General features: G+C 30.4%; 1 long non-coding RNA gene across 1 annotated transcript in view; it reads right to left on the bottom strand.

The window, feature by feature from the left end:
• LOC132729099 (uncharacterized) overlaps window positions 1-27952 on the bottom strand; it is a 290758-nt gene that overhangs the window by 438 nt on the left and 262368 nt on the right. The gene's annotated exons all lie outside the window — the stretch shown is intronic.

Here is a 27952-nt window from a genome sequence, read left to right as displayed (position 1 = left end):
ATATAATTTATACGTCGATGTATTGGGAGCCAATGAAGTTCTTTGAGCACTGGTGTGATGCTAACATACCTAGGAGTTTTGGTTATAAGGCGTGCAGCTGTTTTTTTAAACGGTTTGTAATTTGTTAAGAACTGTCTTTTCAGAGCCATCTTGAAGGGCATTACAATAGTCCAGTCTCGATGTAAATGAATACTTCACCAATGATTTTGCCGCATCGTCAGTAAGATACTGCCTTTGTTACTAATCTGTCGGATGTGCACATAGTATGCTCGGGAGACACTGTTCACATGAGCATTCATTTCTAGATGAATGTCAAGCATAACACCTAGGTTTCTACCTTTCATAGATAGACTACTGATTCCCCGACTTTTAAGGAAATATCTTCAGCCAAAGCAGAATTTCGTTAGGAACGAATACAATTAACTCCTATTTTCAGCGTTTAGTTTCAGCAAATTGGTGTTCATCCAACTGACAATTTCGTTTAGACAAGCTTCGATTTGTTTGTTAATGAAGGGCGTCTGGACATTTGGGAATACAGTACCTTACATGCCCGATATGCCGCTAAGATAAATGAGAAAGTGCTTTGGGACATTGAATTTGACTTTGCCTTCCTTAACTTTCAAAAGTTGTCATTGATTTCATGTCATCATATTACTCTTCGTATATATTTTTCTCTTTAGATTAGTTTGAAAATGGTTAATTTTATTTGTGGATAAAGTAATATAATGATATTATGTGTACCATGATACGCTTTATAATAAATGTATAACTGGTATTTCTAAAAGTTGTTTTTAAACAGACTTGTCACGGTATTTATTGGAACGAAAATTCGGCACATAAGCATGATACACAACGTCGAATGACATTATGATATTAGTTTGATATGGTACATATGTTTGACAAGATGTAATTTGAATTCTGTTGTTTATTTCAAACGTTAGTTTTTGTCTTTAAAAACTAATTTGCTATTAAATAACATAATTTTTCCAATTCAGATCTGATGGCAAATTAGCATTGTTATGTAAGTTAAAATCAACGATTATCGGTTTTTACACTATAACAAAACAAAACGTACTGTTTGAAGATGAACCTGTATGTAACTTTATAATGTATATACATAGATAATTCATTATTCGAATTTACATAAAATATGTAATTGAAAAGAGCCGTAAATATGTAATTGAAAAGAGTAATGTATAATTTTGAAATCCATTGTGCTATAAAACATTTTATGTTCAATTTGCATAACAAATTATATACATATAATATAAATCATGTAGCATTCAAGTACAGTTTCTGTCCTTTTTATGCACATCTTCCTTTTCTCTTTCGCTTGGTGAGCGTGAAATGACAGCTTTATTCACATCAACTGTTTCACTTGCATAAGATTTACATTAAACGAATGAGATAAATTACATGTATATAATTAATGTGCTTTAGTCAAGATCATAATGTGATTACGTAAGAATTTCATGAGTGCAATGTTTATTTTTCAAATAACATTTTTTTCCAACATATGCTTTGGACTAGTCTACCATTAAATGTAATCCAGAGAGCGTAATAGTAAATGGAAGAAATATTATCGCTTTGTAGCAAGACATGATTGTTTTAAATAAAAGTGTTTAAGTAAAAGTTTTAAGTTTATTCGTATTTAGGCCTCAGGTTTATATACAACATGTATAGAACATATCAATACAAGCAACACGAGAGTTTTCAGACGGAAACAGTGTCATACATATAGTTCATATTCAGTGCAAATAATTTATAAGTTAATCAAAATAATAATCAATAAATCTATTAATTGACAAAACAATTTTTCACAATATCCAAATATTATAGACCAACAAGGAGTTTTTACCTTTCCGCATTTGATGAAGTTTATCATGCAATAAAATGAATGTATCTTTGTTAGCAATGCTTGTATAATACTAACAACATCAAACGTATTTTTTTGTTTTTCATTCTTTTCATCTTACTCGTAGGTCTTAGTTAAACATAATTACTTTAACTCTATATTTTACTTACTATTCTACATGTACCTGGAAGTTTCCGTATTAAATCGACTTGTGTAGGTTTTGAGGCCATCATGAAGTAAAATCGACTTGTAGACAATGTTTACGAAGAAATAATATCGAGTGTCTGGTTTCATGATAAAATGGATAAGTATCATGTTATAGTTGCTGTTGATTTTGTGTCGTGCTAAAACAACGAAATCTTTGCATGATTAAAATCATTGAAAACATTAAGGCCATTGTTAATTTGATTTTTTCATGATTTTCATAAAACACTTGTTTGAATATAATTGGCTGTGTTGATGATTGTAATACGGGACTATTTACTTAAGAATAGATGAAATAATCTGAAGTACTTTTTATAGATAGGTTTGAACATAATTGTCATCCTCATTCGTCTACAAATAGAAACTTCCATTGTAAAAGTTTACTGCAAAAATATATATTTTAAACCAAAAAGCAAATATATCCAATTAATATTGCCAACAGAATTATTAGAAATCATTTTGTTTGATTGATTGTCTCCTGGTATGAAATAAATTACTCACGATGACCACTTTTTGAATATCTTTAGACTGGTTGAAAAATGAAGATCTGGAGTTCCATGTTCTATCGCGTTTTGTTTGTAAACTGCATAGAAATGGGGTTTTTTTTGCCGTTTGATGGTCGAATAGAAGTACTTTGAATTAAGTTGATCAAATCTAACATGTTTGAAAAAATAATCAAAGAATTTGTGCAAATTAAACGAGTCTAAATGATATACTTTGATTTGAATGAACAAATCTTAAATGATTTTGAACAACACTGATGATAACAAAATGATACTAATTTTAAATCTTTACAATTCTTTCAAAGACATTAGTGTGTAGGTAAATTTTAACGAATACCAGTTTGAATCGTGAAATTTATTAATCTAAGAAAAGTAAATGTAAATGTCTTACCAAAATTATGTTTTATTATAGATACCGACAGTAGATTTAAACACTGGTTTGTAAGGAAGTTAGATGATAATGGTCTCTTTATCTTCACAACATCTTACATTAACAACAAAAATGTTATTTTTCTACTTCTTGGGATTCCTAACATAATCACTGCCGTTCATATGCATTTAAATGTGAATCTCACTTGCCAATTCTCTATTGCCTTAACATAGAGTTAAACATATTGTGGCACAGTTTTACAACTCTATATTTTGTTTTAACTTATTTGAAACATATCTTAGCATCAGATATCGACCTAGAGCTCCTAGTGTAGCATAATAACACGACTTTCAATAACGCTCAATAGCATTTCTATAAACGTTTCAATGTCCTTTGACAATCACATTTAATTTCATTCACAATTTTCACATCTAAACTTTCTGAACCATACGTAAAATTATCTTTCTTTCAAACATTAAAAAACATTAGATCTGATAAAAGTTAGTTAAGCAGTTTATTTAATAGAAAAATGTAAACCTTTCTGAGCCTTCAAAGCAGACTTTGCAGTTATAACTGCTTAATTTTTCTCTACGTGTTACCTGCTCACCTTTTCTGCAGACAACGATTTTGGTTTTGGTTTGTGTTTTGGCGTATCATTATCATGACAAACTTTAAGCAAATTTAGCAGATCAACAACAACGTTAAACATAAATACAATATAGATCATGTGCCATCATCAACAGAAAAAACTTTTTCAACAATTGATTGCATTAGCTGTACACTATATTCACCATATTGTGCTTTGTATAAATATATATCATTATTAATAAAACCAACGAACCTGACTTAATTAATAATGTGAATGCAATTACTAGTAGGGCAAATTGATAAAAAGTTTAACCGTCATTACAATGAAAGCATACATACACATTATTTAACAGTATCTTATAGTATCCCTTATTTTCGTTTGCGTATATAAGCATATGTTTATTTTATATTTCTATTAACAAAATAAAAATTCGTCTTAAAGTTAATAAAGGCAATAAAGGAATATATAATAATTTTACCTTTTAAAGTAAGGTACTAATTTATAACACATCATAATATTTATATAGACAGACTAAATACCAATTCTATAACATTTCAAAAAATAATATAGAAATGATCTTTATTCAGTTAGTCATACATTTTATAAGGGATTTAGCATTGACCATATTCTTAAACAACACTAAGACTTTTTACACCCTCTCCATATTGAAACTATGAAAATCAGCACCAATGACACCAGTAAGACCATTTAACATATAAATTGTAGCATGACCTTGCCCAATTATAGATTCTTCATTTGTAGCTTGCCCTTGTACATTTTTCCTATGTGCTTTTCCAAGACATTATCTTGCCTGTACCACCATTAGCATTATCACTCAGTTCTATAAGTACTTTAAATTTTTAATGTTATAAAAACGAAGTTTCTCAAAACAGTTTGCCATTTTCCTGTCGTTATTTCTAAGCTTATCTCTAAATACTTCTAACATAAAGTCATGATTTTTAAATTTGACTAAACAGTAGTATCTGAATTAACGTATTTGATGTATCGATTCTTTTCAAAGAACAAACTGAGTGCTCTTAAACATCAATTACAGTTATCAATCGCCATGAACACAAAATCTTTGTATTCCTTTTTGATATGTTTTTGTATTAAGCACTAGCATTCATTTTTTCTCTTGTCTGATTCTTTTCCCTGTTTTTTATGCCACAGTATATTAAAGGGTAGGTTATTTTGCGACCTAGTAGAATTTTAAACATGTTTTTATCTTAAATTTTATAATAGCTGAATAATTCATGTCTGTTTGGACATAGTCATTATATTTCCATAATGGGAACTGTGTAAATAATCATGTTTAGAGAATTGAGTATTATAGTACGTGTAAATAAACCACGAACAGAATATGGGATGTTGTTGATCAGTGTGAGATGCATGGTTTGGAAATGACATATCTCTATTTGACAGGGAATAAAATGTTCTGAAGCAAAATATTATAATTTATTATTTAAGTGCCCATTCTCTTATTTTGCTTCAAAATGTTTTTAAGAGTATTCAAATTGTTTTGTTCTATTTATTTCAATATCTAGAATATTGACAGTGGTAGACAAATCCCCTTTATGCGATTTATTGTTAGGTACTAGTATAAAGAATTCTGACAGGTTATATGGCCTTATCTATATTATCGATTATATTGCAAATAATCGTATATATTCGGTAACATAACATGTCAGGACTATATATAACGAATTGATAATATGTAATGAAAAGTTCCTTTTTTGAGAAAAAAGGAGATTTCTTTATAAATTGACAGAAACCGCGTATATAACTATATAAACGTAACGATTATCCAATTGAAAGGGACGTTACAAAATGCATCATTATAAAATATTTTATCTGTTTGTTTGTTTCATTCAACAGTATTTCAGTCATATAGGCGGGAAGTTTCCCAACCATCGTTCCTGGAGAGTTACACCAGTTCTAGACTACCTTCCTCCGCGCTAAACTACCAAAGCATCTCCCGGGGATAGAACCCACGCCAGAGAGATAACTGGATTAGAAGTCATCGACCCACGAAGGAAGTTTAAATTATCATCTAATATTAAAGTCGATATAAGGCTTTTTGGACCTGGTAAAAATTACATTGACCGTGGAATATAATCTAAAGTCGATATCCCTTTTATTAGGTCCGTAAAGTTTAATATTGCAGGAAACAGAAGTATTCAATTTCTATATCTCATACAAAAATTAATACCAGCAGTATCTTTATTATTTATGATTTCATTTACTATAATGGTTCAATGAATAAAATGCATAAGGAAGTGACCCTTTAACACAAACAGATTCATTCTGCAAAATATTAAATGAGAGATCAAGGTTATACAATAGGTGGCGTTGAATATTTTAAATGCATTAACGTTACTTCAAATAAAGACGGCCTGTCTTAAATAAGCACATCGCTGTTTTTAAACGCTAAGTGTACAGTGTTCAGGCCGTCTGCACATCTTTCTCGCAGACTCTTGACGGCGACATTGCTTATAAGCTAACCGGAGCAGCTCTTTCATGAATGAATGGTTAAAAAAATATCATAAAGATATTTATAGCTTTATTTTCAAACACATTTGGTGCACGACGCTCAAATATCATCTCATCAAGTAATATAAACAACTAAAAATATCTACTTGATAAAATCTTACCAAATAAAAATCGAGTAGTTCATCTCAGTTATTATTGCGAGAAAATATGGTATTAAATAGAGGACTATAGTTATATTGCAACCACAACAACATCAACCACCACCTATACCACCAACCATCATCACTAAAACAACAACCCCCACAAAAAAGTAATTATAAAAGGGAAAAAAACTCCAACACTGCAAAAAAGAAAAGAAAAGCTCTCTAAATATATCTTGAATCGAAGATTCAGGACTTGTTGGTCCGATCTTTACTAGCCTCATCATGACCATATTTACTCCTTACTTTAGTACTTGTTATTTTAAGGAGATGTAGCGTAGATGGTGGCCAAATCAATCTGAAAGCTTTCATCTCAGTCGAGCTGAAATATTTGAAAAAATATAGTCTTACATGTAACACATTATTATTACCAAAATTGCAAAACAAACGAAGGGGTATTACATTATTAGAAACATATACTTATTTATGACCATGATATAGGGAAATTGCTTTTGACTTCTCCCCCATTTTCTTCTCTATAATGCACTTTAATTTTTCATATATAAACAAAAGAAAAACAACAACAATAAAAACATTTAAAAGAAGAAGAAACAACAACAACAAACAACTAGAATATGAAGTTATAACAGTTATTTATCGAATGTGAATGCAACCACTACATTATTCATTTCGTATAGAAATTAGAAACAAACATAAATGCATATTTTCAACAAAAAACCCCGAAACCATTATAAAACAAACGTATCAATTCCTATTTATGAATAAAAATATCTAGGACGAGCACTATTTCAAAAATGAATACTTAATCAGAAGGGGAGGTATTAGTCCCTGTATATTGACACATCTTCACTGACAATGAACATTTGCGATATGTTTTATGAATATATGAATGCAATTATATATGAACAGCCACACAAGAAGTCCTCTTTTTTACGCCTGTCGCCTACTAAGCCAGCCTAGTTAGTATACAGTATGTCATTCATGACCTAGATTTTGTATAATTTCGCAGTTGAAATCTTACTTGACTACTGTTGGTAAAATGTAATCACTATGACAATGTAGATGCAGTCAAAGATTTCATCCCTGGGGTATTCAGTTCCATCTAAAAGGATTTAATCCATATGTCAGGTAAGATTATGCTTCTAATAGGAACAAATGAATGAAAACTGATTTGAAATAGTTACAAAACAAATTCTACTGTAACTTTTTTTATAATAATAAGTTTTTGTACAATAAGAAGTGCAACAGTAAAAGTGACAATTCAAACTATGTTTCCAAACAAGTTACTATATCCTATAAAATAGTTAAATTTCCAGATTCTTATTAAGAAATACGTATACTGTATATCTTTTTATAAGTGTTTGTTGTACATGTTGTGTAAAATACCATTTTTCCTAAAAAACATAGACTTAAAACATATATTCATATAACACAAAATAATTCAGCGATATTACAATATCATACTAGATTGATAACACTGCGTATGATACCAAGTACTGGGAAATATCAGTAAAAGAAAACGTAAACTGAAGTTATGTCATTCATGTTGTCGTCTGTATTGTAGAAAGGTTTTCATTCTCTCTAAGGTTCTTGAAAAGTTAATACTTTTCTAGAAATATTATTATACGGGTTACAACATGATGCCTAAGTAACTGTATAAACTAATTTGTTTGTTTCATTTTTATTACTATAAAAACCTCGAATATTTTGCCTGTCTACTAACTATGATGCTTGCTTCGGCCAAATATTGCATTTATTTGGCGTTACAATTGAGCATGTCCTGCTTATTTTACATTCTATCGCTAGATATAATACACATTGTTGAACAATAAATTATGTTAACGATCAATTGAAGTAACAAAGATATCTCAAAAATGTAAAACAAATATTATTAACTCATGTATGGAATTAAAACGGAAATTTTCCATTTTATTTTGGTTTCAGATGTGTTTCAGACCTTAAGCCATACGGTATAAGCAAGCTCTTGATAAAATGCTATTCGGTAATTTAATGATTAATTATAGTACGTCACTTTTGTCTTCGAATTATATGAACCCGTTCTACAGTTTTTTCTTGGAAAAACTGCTCCATAACAATGAAAACATTAAACATTAGCGGACTGTCAATGAGAATATTTTTATTTATATTCGATTAAATTTGTATTCATGGATAACTTGAACGTAAAGAATTGAAACAAAACATGCCAATATTTTGTTTCATCCTGTATTGTCTTTTATTTATCATGATTAACACTCGTTAGTGTTATAGACTACAATATATCGTCTGCAACTAAAATTAGTATATCTTTTTTATTAATATTTATTCCCGATCTAATTACAACATAATCAATATAGTGTCTTTAATAGAACATTTTTACAAACTATTTAGTCTACACTGATTTTTTATTTGGACAGCAACAAAGCTTAACTACAAAAAAACTCAAAAAGCATTTTGTAAATGAGATCAACTTTCATGCTTTCTCCATGTCAAATTATTGACAATGATTCGTTAAAACGAATGAAGGAATTATCAAATCGGATGAAATAATGTCCATTTCGTTTCTCATTCGTACACTATCTGTGTTATACAGTGGACAACAATTTATTATTTTATTATAAGATAGAATGGCATCTCAAAATAATTTACAGATTTACAATTCGTTAGAATATATTTTTCATTTGAAAGTCACGTGTGGGTGGAATTTACCAAACTGTTTACTCAAACTTCAGGTTGATTTGTCACATGAAATATTTAATTTTACCGGCTTCTTAATGAATAAAAAAGTATATTTCTAAGACTAGTATGTTTTGCAATCGTTGCCTACTACAGAAATAGATACCTCAGAAACCTTCATTGTTACAGTTTCAACTGTACAAGCTCGTATAAAGCTTTCATCAATTTAATTTTGTTTAAAACACATTTACGCTACCATGTTCTAATGTTAATCATTCTTCACATGACAACCTATCTTCGAATGAAATGTAAGCTGCGAAACGGGTTATGTAAAAAGAATATTATTCAATAACCTTATTAAAATACCTTATCGAGGAAGAAGCTTTATAAAAACTGTTGATCAACTAAACGATGTCAGAATAACATCATATAAGCTAATATGAAGAAACGAGAAATATATTGTGTACACTTATACACTTATTAAAACATTTAATTTGCCGATATGTTTACAGCAGTCAAGATGGGCAACTAGAAAGGATCAATGAGAATAGGAAAGACAAAATTTAAAATTTTGTTAAAAATAATAAAATATTGGAAACGTATGGTTAAAAAGATGAATTTTGTACTCATTTACTACTACCAGCCATTAAAAGGCTCTGTCAAACCGAGACTGCACTCTCAAATTTGCCGATATTTGCGTTCTGTAGGGATACCGTTTTACTCTATTTTATTGATACATCATTGCAATTTGTGCCATGTGGCGGCCCATATAATCAAAGATTATATATATTTGACCCTTGAAGATCGTTCAACAGAGGATAATATTTTTGCATGATATGCATGTTTGTGGTATTAGTAAGTCATTGCATTTATTTTGTCTAGTTTTGGGTTTAATACCGTAAAATTACAATAGACGTAGCCTGCTATTTATGTTAAGGGCACACGCATTTTTTGTTATTTGGGGGACCATGCACCGCTTTTCATGGAATGGATCGAACGGGTTGTATTGAAGGTTCCACAATTACCTCCGTATGAACCCATCTGCGGTTTTTTATCTGAATTAAAAAGTTCATCATTTTCATGCTGAAATGTTGAAACCTGATTTAGTTGATACTAATTGGCGTTGACGGTAACTTGCAATTACATGTACTTCTCACGTCCATGAACAGGCTTAATCAATACAAATCTGAAAGATTTTCAATTCTGACGTTTTGGGCGTTCAGAAAAGATACTTATTGATTTAGCTTATGGTTATTGTAATATGAAATGTTTCTAGAAGCCAGATAAGAATTGCATTTGCTATGTCTTTCTTATAGTTGATAAAAATGCCGTATAGGAACAAACAATTAAGACTTATGTTTATAGTTATGAAATAATTCAAGAACTTAAGCAAATCAGAATATAATTTTATATAATAAGAAAATTTATATAAAAATGTATTTACCTGAAGAGATCAAGACAAATAAATAAATAAATACCAATAATCTTACAAAGAGATATATGGAACCCTCTTTCTTCAACGTGTATTTCGAAAAAAGCTTTTTTATGTTTTGAAAATCATTATACTAATTTCAATGAGTTTTTTTGATTTTATTCAGCACAATCTATTTAAAAGATTGGCCACCTTCTAAAGCGCATATTTAAGAATATTAATTTGAGCTCAAAGTTTTTAATATGACTTTCCCTTACAGAAATATTTACTATCGACGTTTTTTTTTTCTTCTTTTTTTTGAAAAACATCCTGAAGACTATTGCAATTAATATCATTGTAATTTTAACTATATACAACAATATTTTTTTTAACAAAACTGTGTAAGGATATCAGATGCTATGATATCTGTTTATCACAGAGAAAAAACGGAATAAAATGTTTTGCTTTGAAATGCATGCAACATAGTTTAAAGGTGATTCTACGCCTAATTTATTTCATTTTAAAATATGAAACAAGAATAAGAAAATAGAAAATAAAACACTGAACTGAAATTTTAAAAAATACAACAATTAGGTCGCGCAAAAGGTATTTAATGGTCGGATAGCATATATATGATCGAATGGGCGACTTCTAACGGCTTCCACACATCCATCTAAATATAAGAACGCACTAGGAACCATATCCGGCTACCTAATAGAAAAAGTCATATGATGATTGTTTAAGTTATGGTAATTGTATGCGAAAGCACGTGAATATGATAGAATAATTTTCGGGTTACATGGTAGAGTGGGACACATTTGTCTTATTGTTACAAATTCAACATCATTTATAGCTTGCGTTGCAAGAATGGCCTATGGCTTCAAAGAATCATGTGTTCAGACATCATTGCACACACTATATTTTACTTAAGTGAATAAAACTAGACATATGCAATCTATTCTACAATTAGTTCATATTGTTAAAAGTTAAATTAAAGTTATTATCACTTGCTGAATTATATATAAAACATACAAGTACGAAGGATGTTTAAAAATATATCATGACAAGTTTCATCGGAATAACAGTTTAAACTTTCAAAGACTTACTAAGATGCAAATCTAGTTCACGTTCCGATAGCAGTACCATTTACACCCACAGTATGGCATTGTACTTTGCACAGTTTAGTATTGCAAAATATTAGAAAAAATCAAGCTTCAATGTGACAAATACACCCTATTCTTTTTATCTGTTTCGCTTGCTTTTGGATTTTTTAGAACAATAATTTATCATTATAATTATAGTTAGTCGTACTCTTTAAAAACATGTAAAGTCATATCACCATAGTCAAAACAAAAGTATTTATATTAATAAATGAATACTTTTCTCATTCGTTTTTATAATACTCTGGCACCGAGATTTACATAAACGAGGAAGAAATCATGCAGTTATGAGACGTTTAATTGTTGCACACACGTGACACAGGGCAACATGTATAATGAGCTATTGCAAACACGAATCGATAGTTTCATTATCAAAACAAATCTGTCATATGACATCACATTAGCACGTGAAAAGCATGACAAAATTGTTTTTCTATACGAAACACATATAATAAATGCTAGACGAATATTGTAACGCAATAAGAGAGCTAAGTATGTACCGTTGTGTGCATTATTATTGGACTTAATAAAATTCTCCTCGTGGGCTTTAATTGCGTCTTCAAGCGTTTCTCCAGTGAAAGGTACTATGACCCTTTTTATCTTCCTCTGCTTCCCAGCTTACTCTCTATACTTATTTCAAACTGTTTGGTAATATATATAATAATAATTTCTAAAGAGATATATGCTCGTGTATTCACGTTTTTAAAGCGCAAATATGCTGAAAATACTGTTAGGCACCATCTAAAGAATCTTGACTAAGTCTCGAAAGTCTACTACGGGGGAAAATCTTCCGTATACCCTGTTGCTTGGAATCATTGCCTAAGGTTACGAATAGAACGGCTAGAACTGCCAACAACCCTAGCAACCTCATTTGTCGCCATATTAGCATGAAACATACCAATGGTAGGTTCACTTTAAAAAAACGAAATCAATTTTTTTTACTTATTGACAACACCAGTAGTGTGTAATGTTTGATTTCTTAAACACATATTAGAGCCACGTATAAATTGACCTTAACGTTTTTTTTGCTTTTACTTGTTTGTTTGTTTTTTGTTATATGCATAACATTGGTTTTATTTGGCACAAGTTGTTCGCCCAAGCATATGAAGGGCATTGTTAATATTGATTTCCTTTTCATAACATTACAGAAATATGTATAGAATGTTTTTGTTTGGTTATTGTTCAGTTTTATTTGCTCCTCTTAATTCACGGTACTTAACGCTATATTTATAAGCTGTAGTATTTAGGCATTTTCTTCTGTATAACACAAGGAGACAACAACATAGTCAACCAAATTTATTTAATGGAGAAGCCGTAGACCATAGGTTAACCATTTTGAAAATACTATGTCATTACTTAAATTGTGTTACACACTCGTTTTTTCGTGTTTCACGTAAAATATACTCAATTTTAGATATTCAAACTATCTTTACTGTGGCACTCAACTTTTTATCCATAAAACAGGAACATTTAGAATATGATGGCTGTTTTAGACATATGAATTCAATGTTTGTTATTGTTGTTGTTTTGTCTTGCAGAAATGAGTAAAATGTTGATTTGTTTTAGAACAAAATCTACAGATTTCAAATATTTTGCAGAAAAACTTAATTATAATAACATGTGACAATTTTGACCAATATTAACACTTGTTACTTGAAAATATGCCTTTATTGCTTTATATGGCTTTTTTCAATTTGGGTGGTTCCATTATTCCTACTTGAATACTGTATAATCACCCTTAGGATATGTTGCCTGCCTTTTAAATTTGTCTATTGAAGTCTTATCTGTGATATGCAGGCTTCATAACCTCAGATCCCCTTTCAAAATTCCATTTTATTTAGTTCCGCCCATTGTTTTCTCGTTTGGGGCACACGCATTCTTTTACTTGGGGACCATACGCCGCTTTTCATGGAATGACACTACTGTGTCAAATTGAAGTTTCCATGATAAACGCCGTATGAACACATCTGCGGATGTTTCTAAATTCAAAATTCACCATTTTAGTGTTTAAATGTTGAATTCTGCTTAAGCCGGTGCTAGGGGGTGTGGATGGTAACTTGCAATTACCATTACCGTCCATGAACAGGATCAATGAAACCGAGCCTGCAACATTTTACAATTTTGCCGTGTTGGGCTTTCTTTAGGGATTTTGTTTTTCACTATTTATATTGAAAAACGTGATGACGCCAAATTATCGATGTTGACTTATATATTATACAAAACAACAAAACCGTAGTGAAACAAAACAACTTTCAAACTGTCTTAAGAATATATTCGTTGATATTTTAATGAGATACTGACTACTGCGTTTAAATTTACATTTTCCTGTTCAAGTATGTAGACAAAACAGATGCTAATTGTATTCGTGTTCTATTATTAGTTATACGACATTGAAAAACGAATAGTTTAATTTAACTTTACATAGGTGTAAACGGATAGAAAGATAATCATAAGATTGTAAGTATTGCGAAAGCTTATTATTACACATTCCTTGATCATTTTTTAATTAATCTAAAAAAAAATTTCCGAATAGAAGTAATAAACCAATGAGAGAATTTTAAGCAACATTTATTGTGTTTTTATGTCGGTAAGACGGCAACGAAAGTATTTTTCTTGTATAATCTAAGATAAATGTCATCTGACTAGCTTTGGTATCCGGTGTAAATTTGCAATTGCTTTCTTTTTAAATGTAGTATTACAAATGCAAACGTTATTGTTAGTACTGATATATTTACGTATGACATTTATATGTATTTATCATAATTGAATGAGCAACATTTCTGATTGCCATTGTTATTTTACAAAAGATGCCAATCAAAATCTTCTTGAAAATTACCACATTTACATTTCAACTAATAAAACCTATTTTATGCGTTCAAATGTTTAACACTTTACTTTACTTTATGAAGCATAATGCTGTGAATAGGAAAGTACCAAAAAGCATCATAGCCAATAAAGGATAGATAAAAGGCAGACATCAACAATAAAATAACTTTACTGGCTAAAAACACAAACTTTCTTCTTTTAATATCAAAGTACCTGCATTCCTTGCAAAAGCGATACAAATCAATGATTAAGAACATATAACCTTTAATCTAAGAGGAACTATTTTAAATACATTTATTTCATAAATGTTAGAAGGTAACATACTCTCATTCAACACTTTAAATCATTTCTTTTAATGTATACATATTCATCATAATTTACAAAGAGAGAGATGGATAATATTAACAAATCTCAATTTACAAATTTCAATCTGCACAATGTTTTATCAACAATGAAGATTTCTTCAACATTGGCACTTTTTTTGTCTGAACTGTTGATGGTAAAGATAGAACAATATATATTTATTTGAATATATAAAATCAGTAAAAAAATATGTTATTTCTGAGTTTTCAATACAAAAAGAAAAGTTAGCAAAGCTGGCATAACAATTACATAATTATTTCTTGTAGCTATTAAGAAAATATCAATTTTGTAAACATTGAAATTAAATTATAGCATACTTATGTTTATTATTTTTCAAAGAAGAACAACATCTATTTAAGGTGTCCCTTTTACATGTTTTACGTTTGACTTTTAAAATTTTGTAATCATTTTCAAATAAACAAATATCCTCATTATGTACATTTTATTTTAGAAATATCCTCTACATTTTATTTAATAGCGTAAAAACTATCACCTACTTTTTATAATGGAGCTATCCTTAAAATTTTGTTTAAGAATGGTAAGAACTATCCATTACATTTTATTTTAGAATGGAAAGAACTGTCCTTTACATTTTATTTTAGAATGACCAATGAGATTCTACGATTTCAGTTTGTAATTTTAAAGTGACCAATGAAAATTCTTCTTATATTCAGTTCTTCTTTGTTAATTTTACAGGAAGTCAAACTCAAAACAGACGGACTTTGTCCGAAAAAATACATTATACCATTACAACAAAAAAATATTTACTATTTCAAATCTTACTGTAACAAGCCATCAAACAAAGAAGAATATAACATTATGTATAACATGTTACTGAACTTAGTATCATTATCTCAAAAATGATATGCTACAACTAAGGACAGTTAAATTTATGTATGCAGGATTTCCCATTGAAGTCATGGACTAATTACCAATAAATTCCAATAAAACAACAACAACAACAACAACAACAACAACAACAACAACAACACATACTTTTATTTAGAATCAGGTCAAATGCAACAACATGGTCAAAAAGATTTTTTCTAATTGTAGGCATTTGTATTATATTTTTCAAAATATTTAATAATAATAATAATAATTATAATAACCAAAAATAAAGAAAATTTTTTTTTCAATGTTACAATTAAACAATTACTTAAAAAATAATTATCTGATCTACTATCCATAGTTCATGACAGATAATTGATAATTGTTTTTAGACAGTGTTAACTTCCTTCTTGAAGGACACAATTGAACCTTATCAAGAATTTCAAGTGTCTGTACAATCATGATTAAGAGTACTGGTTTCCATTCTGTTATGAACTTTATGAAGATAAAAATCACTTGAACTATGTCTTTTATTATAACAATGAATAAAGGATAGCTTTTGAAAATTATCATGTAAGAAGGAAGATCATGGTTCAATCCCAGCTGCATAACTCTGTCCCATATCTAAACATACACAGTTTTGCAAAATCTTAATCCCTAAGTGATGTCCTTAGAAAATAGTCAATAATAAATCTTATAACTATATTCTGACATATTTTAAGTCTATTATTAACCCATTTGACAAGTAATAATATATAGAATAAACAAAATGCATTGCACCAAATAATGTACTAAAGTCTAAGTATGCCCTTCTTCTGCATTGTGTTCTGTTCTGTTTTTTGTTTGGGTCCTTCTGGGCTACTTGCTACTGGTTCTTGTTGCTGGGTCGTGTAGGGGTTGCGTTTCTTGAACGCCGCCTTTCCTTTTTGACTTTGTGAATCATATTTTACTTAAATGTAAAGTCAATATTTCTTTTTCTCTCTATATTAAATATTAAGTCTAAAGTTTACCTCTTTTAACTATAATTATTACAACGGATTCACCTAATAAATCATTATCGATAAATTGACCTTAATATTTGTAAGGGAACGAATGACAGGTGAATGCAAAAGATTTTAGCTTCTTTAATTGTCTCTTATGTGCAAACAAGATACAATCAGTTTTTACTTAGTGAGTATTGACATTGAAACATTTCTTACAAGACTGCAGCTCTAGTTCTAATCTTCTAGCAATTTGAAAGCACATACGCATTGGCATGTCATTAACGTATCACAAAATAGTAGGGGGCGAAGTATACTCCCTTCTGGGACATCACATGTTACTGGTTGCGTGTTCGAAAAACTTTCATTTACATGTACTATTTGTGTTTGGCCAGACAAGTATGTAAATGCATCTAGAAGTTGTTTTTTTATTCCAAAGATAGATTAACTGTATCAAAAATTTCTGAAGGTGTTGTTGCCTTTCAAGATGCAGTTACAATGTTGAATTCTGCTTAAGCCAGTGCTGGTGGTCGTGTAAGGTAGTTTGCACTTTACAGTACCGTCCATAAACAGGCCCAATCAAACCGAGCTCGCAACACTTTCAATGTAGCCCTTTTGGACTTTCTTTAGGGATTATAATTTTCTCTATTTTCTGGTGATGTCGCTAAAATTGGTATACAGTACTAGATAATAAAAAAAAATCATTTATATAGGGGTTACACAATTCGCACGCTTCCTCAAAATCCTGATACCGCAAACAATTTATCAATCGGTATTTCGAATAGAAAGGAGTCATGTAAAAATAGCAGTATATATTTAAGGCGTCAACAGACACTTTCCGTGGTACTACCATAAATGTCATTTGAACCATCTTATTTTAGTAATAATTGTTACTTACATAAATTTCATACATTAAATGTCTTTGATCGTCATAAAAAATAAAATTATAATATCTGGGGAACCGAGTCACAGATCTTCTCTATCTTTTCTCAAAAAAATATTACGTAACGTCAAACAATTTATCAGACTATTTCACCATTGATTTCACTTAATTAAAGATAATTAAGTCGATGATTGAGCAACAATGTGTCCTCCGTAATTGCACTCCCTTTCATGTGCTTTGAACCGCATGTAAATTGGTTGTTTATTAAAAAAAGCTATGCCGATTCAAAGTTAGTCCGACGCGCATCAAACAAAGTGTTATAAATAGGCTGTTCTCTCGCAGACCCCTACGTTTTCCGTTAAATTATTGTGTAACACGCAAATATCACACCAAAGGGGGTGACACGATGCGGTAACATACTATGCCAAGTTTTATGACCCAGTGACATCTGTCTAAAAAAAGCTGCTGAAAAATCCTTTTATGGCACTTAACGTGATTTACTGTCCGGCTGGTGTCAAGTGACTATCGGTAAAATTTGAGGCACTCAGTGGGTTAAAAAGGAACGCATTTAACGTTCGTACTGCTATCGGGTAATCTAATTGTTTAACTTTTGATGTTCTTTATTATTATCTAGAATCATCATCATTATTATTAAAATACCATATCAGTGTCACGCTGCCTGTGTATTCGTGTTTGAAATTCCTTAAAATATAAGTTAAACTAACAAAAAACTGTGCTCCTGACAAACTTTTAAAGTCCGTGCATGGTACTTTGTATAAATAAGAACGGGATATTATATATTTTTGTCCGATCATTACATATAATGCCTGACATTATTTAATAGAAATAAAAGGCATTTTCGATCAATATGATCTGACGTTCTTGACTTTTATTATTCCGACTTTTAACTATGCACGGCATACATAGATTCAGTTTCTTCTGGGACCTCCAATAAATTGTGTTACAAGTGAAAAATATGTTCAAAGTGTTCACTGAAAATACATTTTCATATCTTTTTCATTGATTCACAAGAATTAATCATCCGAAGACTATCGTTAAATATTTTAGAAATTTGCCAGGGACACCTGACCACCTCATATATATTATATGCGTTCACATAAAAATGTTGTCTGTTTCTTTTGACATTGTTAGAAAACGAGGTTGAATGTTATGCAAGCTCTTGAATACTTAAGTTCATAAACTCAATAAAATGTCTATCAGATTATGGGATAAATAAATAATTATTTCACTCATTATGGATAAAGGCAGCTACATTGTTTTAAACATCCTATGGTCGTGCGATTTACCACTATGCTAAATTATTTGTTTTATCTTGGCCAACAATTTCTTAATTGATTTCATAGAATGGATACTTAAATGTTAGACGATATAATGTTGAAATATTCATAAAGGATGTACAGTATTTTTTTATTATACATGTATTACGAGTAGTTTCGACTTATAACAAATAAACCGGTAATTCATTGATATATGAAACTACCGATTTCCCTAATTGATGAATAGGGGGCGGTGCGTTATCGATAATTGACATGTTATGCACATAGCCGATAAAAATGGTATAGGTATCGTTTTACAACGTTAAAATATAATTTCTGGACTAATTGCTTCCAACATTGAATAATGAATGTATTCTTAAAAGGTTAATAAATCAACTTAGCATAAAAACGTCACATTAGATATTTTAGTGATAATTGACCCCGTTGTAACCTTAAAATGAATGTCTTTCTGCAAAGAAGATGTCCTAACTTCTAGCTTTGATTATCCAAATACCCAACTCTTAATTTTCTGTATTTCGCGTTGAATTGGTTCACCATCAAACAAAAACTGAATTGCTGATAAAATAAAAAGTAACGATTGTCTAAACAGAACATCGTAAATGCAGTAAAAAGACTAATAAGATTTAACTTGCAATGAAAACAAACAACATGTTTCCAGTTTCTAGGGGACGTGGACTGTAGTCTGCGCTTGAGAGCACCGTCCATGAACAAGCTTAACTAAACCGGGCTTGCGACATTTTTAATTTTGTCGTGTTGAGCTTTCTTTAAGGATTCTTACTTTTTCTATTTTAGTTAATATCAGGAAAGTAAGTATAGCTTTGGAAAATTTAAAACACTTTCTAACATGAACTTTATTTGCGATGATTCCCACCCGAAAAATAAATTTATACATACATATACAATATATGATCGTCACCAAATCCCATATATTTCGACATGATTATATTAAATTGATTTAAAATTAAAATATATGCATTCGATGGTGAAACCATGTGTAAATTGAATGACACATATGTACAGCTCAAACAGATATACAAATTAAAATAAATAATTAAAAACCTGTGTACTGTATTTTCCATATACAATGGAAGCATTTCAGGCTACGGTGAGATTAAATGCTTTATTCTTAATGACGATTATATAAAAAATGTTACATGGTTTCTAATGTTAATATATCATGGTATGTTGTTTATGGACACATCTAAGAATACCGTAATTGCAGCCAAAACGAATTGCACACAACAAGCAGATCTAGATTACTCAAAATTCCAATTTTTGAATAGTGATGATGTTGATAGCAAAAATGAAAATTATTGAAAGGGACAAAAGATATAAGAGAGAATAAGGACATAAACTACTTATGCAACTTCTGATGCTGCTTCTACAACAGCTACTGCTTCTACTTACAAATTTCTACTTCTTTTGCTGCTACTGCTATTGCCACTGCTGCCGCTACTTCTAATACTGTTAATTCTACCGACTGCTGCTGCTACTGTTACCACTGCTATTGATACTATTTACTACTTGTACTACTATATTCTGTTGCTGTTAATTATACTGCTGCTACTGCAACGGCTAATTACTTGTTACTGCTCTTGCTGCTACTGCTACTACGTTTAGTACTTACTTCTGCTACTGATACTACTAGTACAATTACTACTTCTACAACTTACTACTTTTGTTACTACATACTTTTGCAACTACAACTACTACTTACTACTGCTACTGCTGCTACCACTACCACTACAACTACTGGGTACTTACTACTACAGTGTAACTTCTGAAAACCGAACACCTGTGAGACTTGCCAAAAAGTTCGGAATTTGGAAGTTTCCGGAATTCAGAAGATCGGAATTATTTGAACAAGTAGAAACATTAGGTTAACATTGAACACCAATTGTTTAAGCCAAAATGAAAAATTTAGGAAGCTTATTAAATTCAAAAAATGGAAAAATTAAAGGACTTTTAAAAAGTTATAACTACATTGTATATAAAATTTCATTATCACCTTAACTTAGTTATTTAATACAAAGCATAATTTCATGTTGTACCAGCTATTAATAATATGTATTTTTTGTTTTTCATCACAATATACTTTTTATTTTTTTTTAATTTTCACACTTGAATCAACTATTTGACAAGCTGTTATAATTGCAATAGGTGTCAACATGAATGGTTTCTGCTTATTGGAAGATCCTGACATTTTTACAACCTCAATTACAATATTCCTTCACACCTTTTTCAATTTCTGGATCATGGAAGTAAATTTAAATTGATAACCCAAATTTTACAAGAAAATCGTTCGGCATTCAGAATTTAGAGGTTCCGCAATTCAGAGGTATTTATTACATAGAAAACAGAATGAGAAATTTCGGGACCCTGAAAAATGTTCGGATTTCGGAAGTTTAAGGATTTAATAAGTTCCAGAATTCAGAGGTTACACTGTATTATTCATTACTACTATTATTAAAAAAACTGCTGCAGCCGTTTCGGCTACTGCCTATAGAGATAAGCAATAAATGTAAAAACATTTTCTCGGGAAAATTTGCCTGAACCCTAACATTGTTTTAACCCAAGCGGCGATCAGTCCTACAATTACTTTTCCGACACGTTAACCACTCGGCCACGCCGCCCCTGACATACCTTTAGAAATTGTGAATTGAGATATCGACATTATTTCATCAATTCTATAAAGGAAATGAAATATCACTTTCCTGCTAAATTGAGGTAAAAGGATGTCAAGGGGAGAGAACAGTTTTAGCTAATATAACATAAGTCCTGCCGTCTTACTGCACACATATTATAACATTAAAGCACTGAAATAAATAGCACAAGAATTATGCATACTCATTTTCGCGTTTTAATGTCTTTTGTAAAAATCGGCTAATGTTTTTAATATCATTTAAAATTAGTTATCTTATTTTGAATAAGAATTGCTTCATCAGTCATTTGAAATACAAAGTCAAAATGTTTACTTTTGAATTAATTTTTATCTGTCTTTCTTCAATAATATATTTCTCAATTTCTATTATTTTTGACAATTTTTGTATAAAACAATGCACAGAAAATTTAATTAAAAATTGACATTTAAAACAGTGAACGTATAATTCGTGTCAATTTCCTGTCATAAGTAATTTCTTAAAATGAAAATAAAGGGATCGATTAATGATGAACAAAACATGACAATATTTTGGATGTATAGTCAGAGTTTGTAAGGGCCTGTCTATAGGGATGTTAACTTTTTACCCCAATGCACTGGTTTAGGAATATCACACTGGTATAACAAGTTAAATGTTGATGCTGCACACCAAAGACGCCGCCAAATGATGTCAACAGTAACAGTTAATGTATAAAATCAGAATTGAAAATCGTCCTCTATTACAGTTGAATATTCGAAACACTAATATTTTTTTCTGCATGTTCTTAATATGTGTCTGAAATTCTGAAATGTTCGTCTGTTGCGACACTAGATTAAAACATCTGGTCGAGCAAAATAAGTTGGATAACAAAAGAGATTGAAATGATTGGTAAACTTAAAATTAATTCAAGACAATATGTGCCGAGAATATGTCCATTTAAATATTGGTGCAAATTGCATAATGTTCAAATGATTTTGAAGACGAACTGTCTGTTATTTTAGTGAAAATATGTCTGTAATATCAAGTAATAGTTATGAATAATTTGATATATATAATCAATACTTTTTGTTACGTATTGTTTACTTATTTATACAAGATAAAACTACTTTAATTAAAAAAGATTGCATATTCTCCTAGAATCTAGATATGGGACCACTTAATGTAATAAAAATCTAGGCAAAAGAGAACAATCGTCGGCTACAGAATTCTACAAAATAACCTATTGCAAATATTTGTACCTTTTCACTCATCAAATCTGTGTTATAACTTTGATATTAATTATTTTCATGAATTACATGTCTAACACGTTTTGCATGTTTTGCAAAAAAATATGTTCGCCAAAATAATTTCCGTTGCGTATTTTAGTGATACCTCTTGATCCCTGCCTGAACATGGTTCCCGTCATTAGCCTATAGACAGGTCTGTGTTGGGCTAAGGGTTAAGGGAGAACCGCCTCTCTTACAGTGGGCAAGGTTTATGCTTTGTACCTTGTAATTTTATAATTCGCCAAGTTACATTGATCATTGTTGTCCTTGTTCCCTTCCCCCCACCCCCGTCAACGAAGACTAAATGCTAGCATATTAAATTTGGCGACAATATACGGCGAAGGCGAACTTCAACAAAGGTGAGTGAAACTGCTTCAGTCGTAATCTCTCTCAACGGTTAAGTTTTAGAACGATCGGCATTAGACTGGCTCATTGGCACGTTATTTATTAGGTAGATACAATTAGATAATTATAAAAAGAATATGATATTCAAACATGACACTATCACTTCAGTTAAACGTTCATTTTAGTCCCTTAAAGCTCTGTGAAAAGTTGTGAATCAGAAAAGCTATTTCTAATAGAAAATTTGAAAAATGTGATTTTGTTAAAACAAAAATAAAAGCACAAAATCAAGTCTCAAATTTCCCCAATTGTTATACTGACAAATGCATATCTACTAGACGGCGCGTGCACGTCTAATAAAACCGGCTAATAAAAAAATGCATGTTACATTATATATATTTAAACTTTTTGACGACTTTTTATTAAATATAGCGATTGATGCATAGGAAGTTGATTAGTATAATACGTGATATATATTAAAAGATAAAGTATTGTAATAAGTCATATTCTAGTTGTTCGGGGTATTTTTATTTGCAGTGTGTCAATGTCAAAGGACAGTTATCTCCCCCTCTTTTATTATATGTTTATAAAACCTTGAATTATAAGTCCAGTCTGTTTTCGAAACGGGTCTTACAATCGATTTCATTGTTTTAATTATTTTAGTATCATAAATAAAAGTGAAGATATGATACAATCCTTTTAATAATATAATCTTTTATTGTCTTATCAATAGAACAAAAATACAAAATGTACATTAATGAAAACTACCGAGCTTTGAATTCTGTTTCTATTAATGTTTGTAATATACATCTGCAAGATGTTTGGCTTCTTTATAAGTCGGTGTTATGATTGGTACTTTGATCCTGTAGATGAACATTCCATCTTATATAAGGTTGATTTTCTAAATCTGTGTGAATATTGTCTTTATATTCAACCTATTCATCGAAAATTGGTTTCACTGCTTATTTTGACACCTCAAAAATAGTCAAAGAATGAAACACTGATGTAAGACAACCGCGTTATTTGTGTGTTTACGTAATGTTCACGGAAGTAAAAAAAATACAGTCCGTCGTAACAGAAATAACGAATTATTTTCAGACATTTTCAGCAGATGGACGGCTACATGTATTCGTACACATTATTTTTCTATGTTTTGTTTTATAGTATTTGTCAATAAAAATTAAATACTGTTTATTTAAAAGAAACTATCAATGGCCATGAGTTTGATCAACTGAGATTTTAATAAAAATTGTTTTCAACGTACAAGAAGCAGCAATGTTTTAATATGAGAATCGTCTTAAGAATTATACTAAAATGCGCAATATAAACATGTTAGATAATTGTAAAGATCATAGTGTTATATATTGTCAATCAGTTTAATAAATTCCAAATCCTCCGTATTGAATTTTATTTTTGACTTTTCATTATTTGATATGCCACCTTTTCTCGACTTTTTCATTGAATGCCACTTCCATGTTGATCTTGTTTAACATATTTGATAGATTGTTTGAATGTTAATTCCAATGTATGTTTGTAAGTTAAAAAGCATCATTCATAAGTTCATATTTATTTATTTTCCTTTTTATAAATTAATGAAATTTAGATGTTTAGGAATGTTGTATAAAACAGCAAATTTACATATTGATAATAATATCGTTGACAAAAAAAATGTTAGAAAAATTTTCTTTCAAGCTATTTGCTTCATAACAATCAATGTCTAACTTTTTTTAAAACTTTTGTTTGAATTTAACGAATCAGTGAAACATTACCTATGTTGTAAGCCAAATAGTAGTTTAGAGCACAAGTTTGATAAATGAGCTCGTTAAGTCTATGCCTTTTTAGTAATCGATGAGAGTTTTGGATGGCACGGAGGCAAACATTCTATTGGAGACTTTGCTCATTACAATCTATCACGAAATTCTTCAAGATCATGTCATTCCAGATGTAAAATTCTGACAGATAAATATGCATTTCAAGCAAAAAAGAATTGTTTATCGTCACCTATAAAATGTAAGAGTTTGTCCTTTCAGTGTTTATAATGGAAGAAAAAGTCAAGACAATACTGGCTTTGACTTAAAGACGTCATAGATATCATTAAAAAGGGCATATACTCATGCAATGCTACATTGTTCTAATATGACTTTCATTCAGGTCATATAAGTTTGTTTGCTAATCAATGGTTTAAATTGAATTTTTGGTAACGGTAAATAGACTAGTTGCGAATTCAATTATTATGAAGCTAGTACATCTACTTTTTCCTTTCTTAGTTTTTCCAAGAGAATCGGAATCCTATATAATTTTATGAAAGTCTATGAAATCTACACAGATATTTCTTCATCATATGATCTGGCAAAAATTACAAACTTGTTATAGTTATACTTAGAAATTTATGATAAGACAAAATGAGGGACTTTTGTTTCGGCAAACGGCTAACCACCTCTTGAGCCGTACGTGTAACCATGTGCGAATGAAATTTTCGTCTTTGGTTCTTGGAAAATAGTCTTTAAGAAAATTGAATGAATTTAAATACTAGATTAATGTCTAGATATGTGAATTCTACAAGGGGCATCGTCTTTGACATTTTAAAGATTTTATGTTTTTGGCTTCTTCCCATTGGTTTAATCCTCAAGATTTAATTTCCATTGGTTTGTTTAAAATATTGTCACTATAATTTCGTTTAAAATTCATATTCTTCCATGGTGTTTTCTCTTTTTGTCAGACTCTAGCTGCATACTGAAGTGAAAGTGATTTCAAGGTAGATAAAGGGACCTTGATACCCAGTTTGTTCTAGAAAAAATCCTTATTTTACACTTATTCACCTTTATATAGACATTTAGTTTATAATCTTTTAATTTGTTGTCAGGAAAGATCTTAATTTGTCAAACATATTTACCTGAAGTCCTGCCTCGGCATCAACATTGGTTAAGTTTTAAAGATTTTATACAATAATGAGGTGATAAGATAAAATGCTGACAAAGATATATTTAACTTGTTAACGGATAATATCTTTATCGGTATCTAGTGTTGTATTTCTTTTATGGATGTGGCGTAGCGTAAATATTTCAGTAGTGATTGTTAGTTTTTTGTTGTAAAATATGAGACTTGAGAATTTCAGTACATATGTATCCACTTATGGATAATGTGACCAAAATGATAAGTTAATGATACGTTCTAAGAATAAGCGGTTTTATATCAAAATTTCTACAGTTGGAGTTAAATCAAAGTGAATTTTAATTTTGAGAAATAAATCTCTTAAACATAAATACAAAAATAACTTCAACAACAGCTGACATTTTTCATCTTACATTCAATTAAATAAAATATTTTCTAGAACCATGCAAACTCTGATATTTCACTGGTCTGTCATACCTTCCATTCTATGAAATGTTCGTTGGTCGTGTAAAAGCTGTACTGTTGTCAAAGTATCAAGGTAGTAGGTCCGTTTCAAACTGGCAGTTAGAAACAAATACAGGTCCCCCGGAAACCACTATTTAAATATTTCCCCTCTCTCATAAGATAACTAGTTTAGCCCTTTATATATAGATATGTCATTGTTTGTCCGTCTGTCGGTGTTTCCGTACTTACATAAGAATACATTTGCGACTACAGAAACAACAGGTAACTGAATATTTTGTTCAATATCATTTATTTCGTTTACTGTTATGTGAATTTTTTTTATGTGGCTACAATGGATTGGTCAAACATTCAAGGGACTCCACTGACTTAAATGACATGAAAGAAATGGAAATATCTTTTCAAGATTTTTGTATGAAATGGTGATGGTATGGACCAATTATTTGCTAGCAAATTTGCAGATCATACACTCTACTCGTTTTTCCTGAAAAATCACGTTTAGTTTGACACGCAAATCTCGATAAGAATCACATTAAAACTCATTTTTGAATATAACTCTTTTTATCCATTACAATTTGTTTCCATTTAAAGTGTTTGTATTGATATTTGTAGATTTTCAATTTTTGATTTTAGGCCTTTGGACCTCAGTGGAGTTTCTTTAAGTACTGTTACGTTTAAAAAAGTTTGTCTGTTCGTCTGTCCGGCGTCTGTCTCGAAATTGTTCGTCACGGAATTGAATGTAACACAAAACTTTGAACCTGAAATCACACATGTGGTTTTCATCTCAACGAGAAGGAGTGCTGTCTAAGAATCTTAAAGAATTTGCAAAATTTTGAATTATACACTTTTGCATTTTTTCTATTTTTAAGCCCCCCCCCCCCTTCGAAAAAAGGGGTATATTGTTTTAATTATGTTGGTCGGTCTGTTTGTCTGTCGGTCGATCAGTCTGTCCGTCTGTAGACCACATGGTTTCCGCTGATTATCTTAAAAACTATTTACCACAAACTCTTCATATTTCATACACTGATTGATCATATGCAGTTGATGACCTCTAATGATTTTGGAATAACTATGTCAGAGGTCAAGCTCACAGTGGCCTTTAATGTCAGAATGGTTTACCACAAAGTCTTTATATTTCACATACTGATTGATCATAACAAGTAGATGACATCTCTTGAGTTTGGTGTCATAAGGTCAAAGGTCAAGGTCACAGGGGCCTAATATGTAAGAATGGTTTCCGCTCATTATCTTGAAAGCTATGTATCACAAAGTCTTCATATTTAAAATATTGATTGATCATATTTAGTAGATGACCCCTATTGAATATGGAATCATTTCTTCAAAGTACAAGGTCACAAGGTTAAAGGTCAAGGGCACACTGGCCTTGAATGTTAGATTTTGTTTTCCGCTCATTATCTGGATAGCTTTTATTTAAAAGTATTCATGTTTCACATATAACTTGTTCATATGAAGTAGATGAATTCGGTTAACTTTGGTAAATAGGTCAAAGTCACAGGGTCCTTGAATTTTAGAATGGTTTCCGCTAATTATCCTGAAAGATATTTATCACAAAGTATTCATATTTTAAGTCTCTATTAGTCATAAATAGTGGATGACTACTATTGATTTTGGGATAATTAGGTCAAAGGTCAAAGTTACAGGTGCCTTAAATGTCAGAATAGTTTTCGCTCTTTACCTTGAAAACGTTTTATCACAAAGTCTTCATATTTCACACATTGATTGGTCATAATGGGG

This window comes from Ruditapes philippinarum, unplaced genomic scaffold (assembly GCF_026571515.1).
Source record: "Ruditapes philippinarum isolate M1 unplaced genomic scaffold, ASM2657151v2 ctg658_1_1_1_1, whole genome shotgun sequence".
Lineage (NCBI taxonomy): Eukaryota > Metazoa > Mollusca > Bivalvia > Venerida > Veneridae > Ruditapes > Ruditapes philippinarum.
This window is presented reverse-complemented; position numbering and strand designations above follow the sequence as displayed.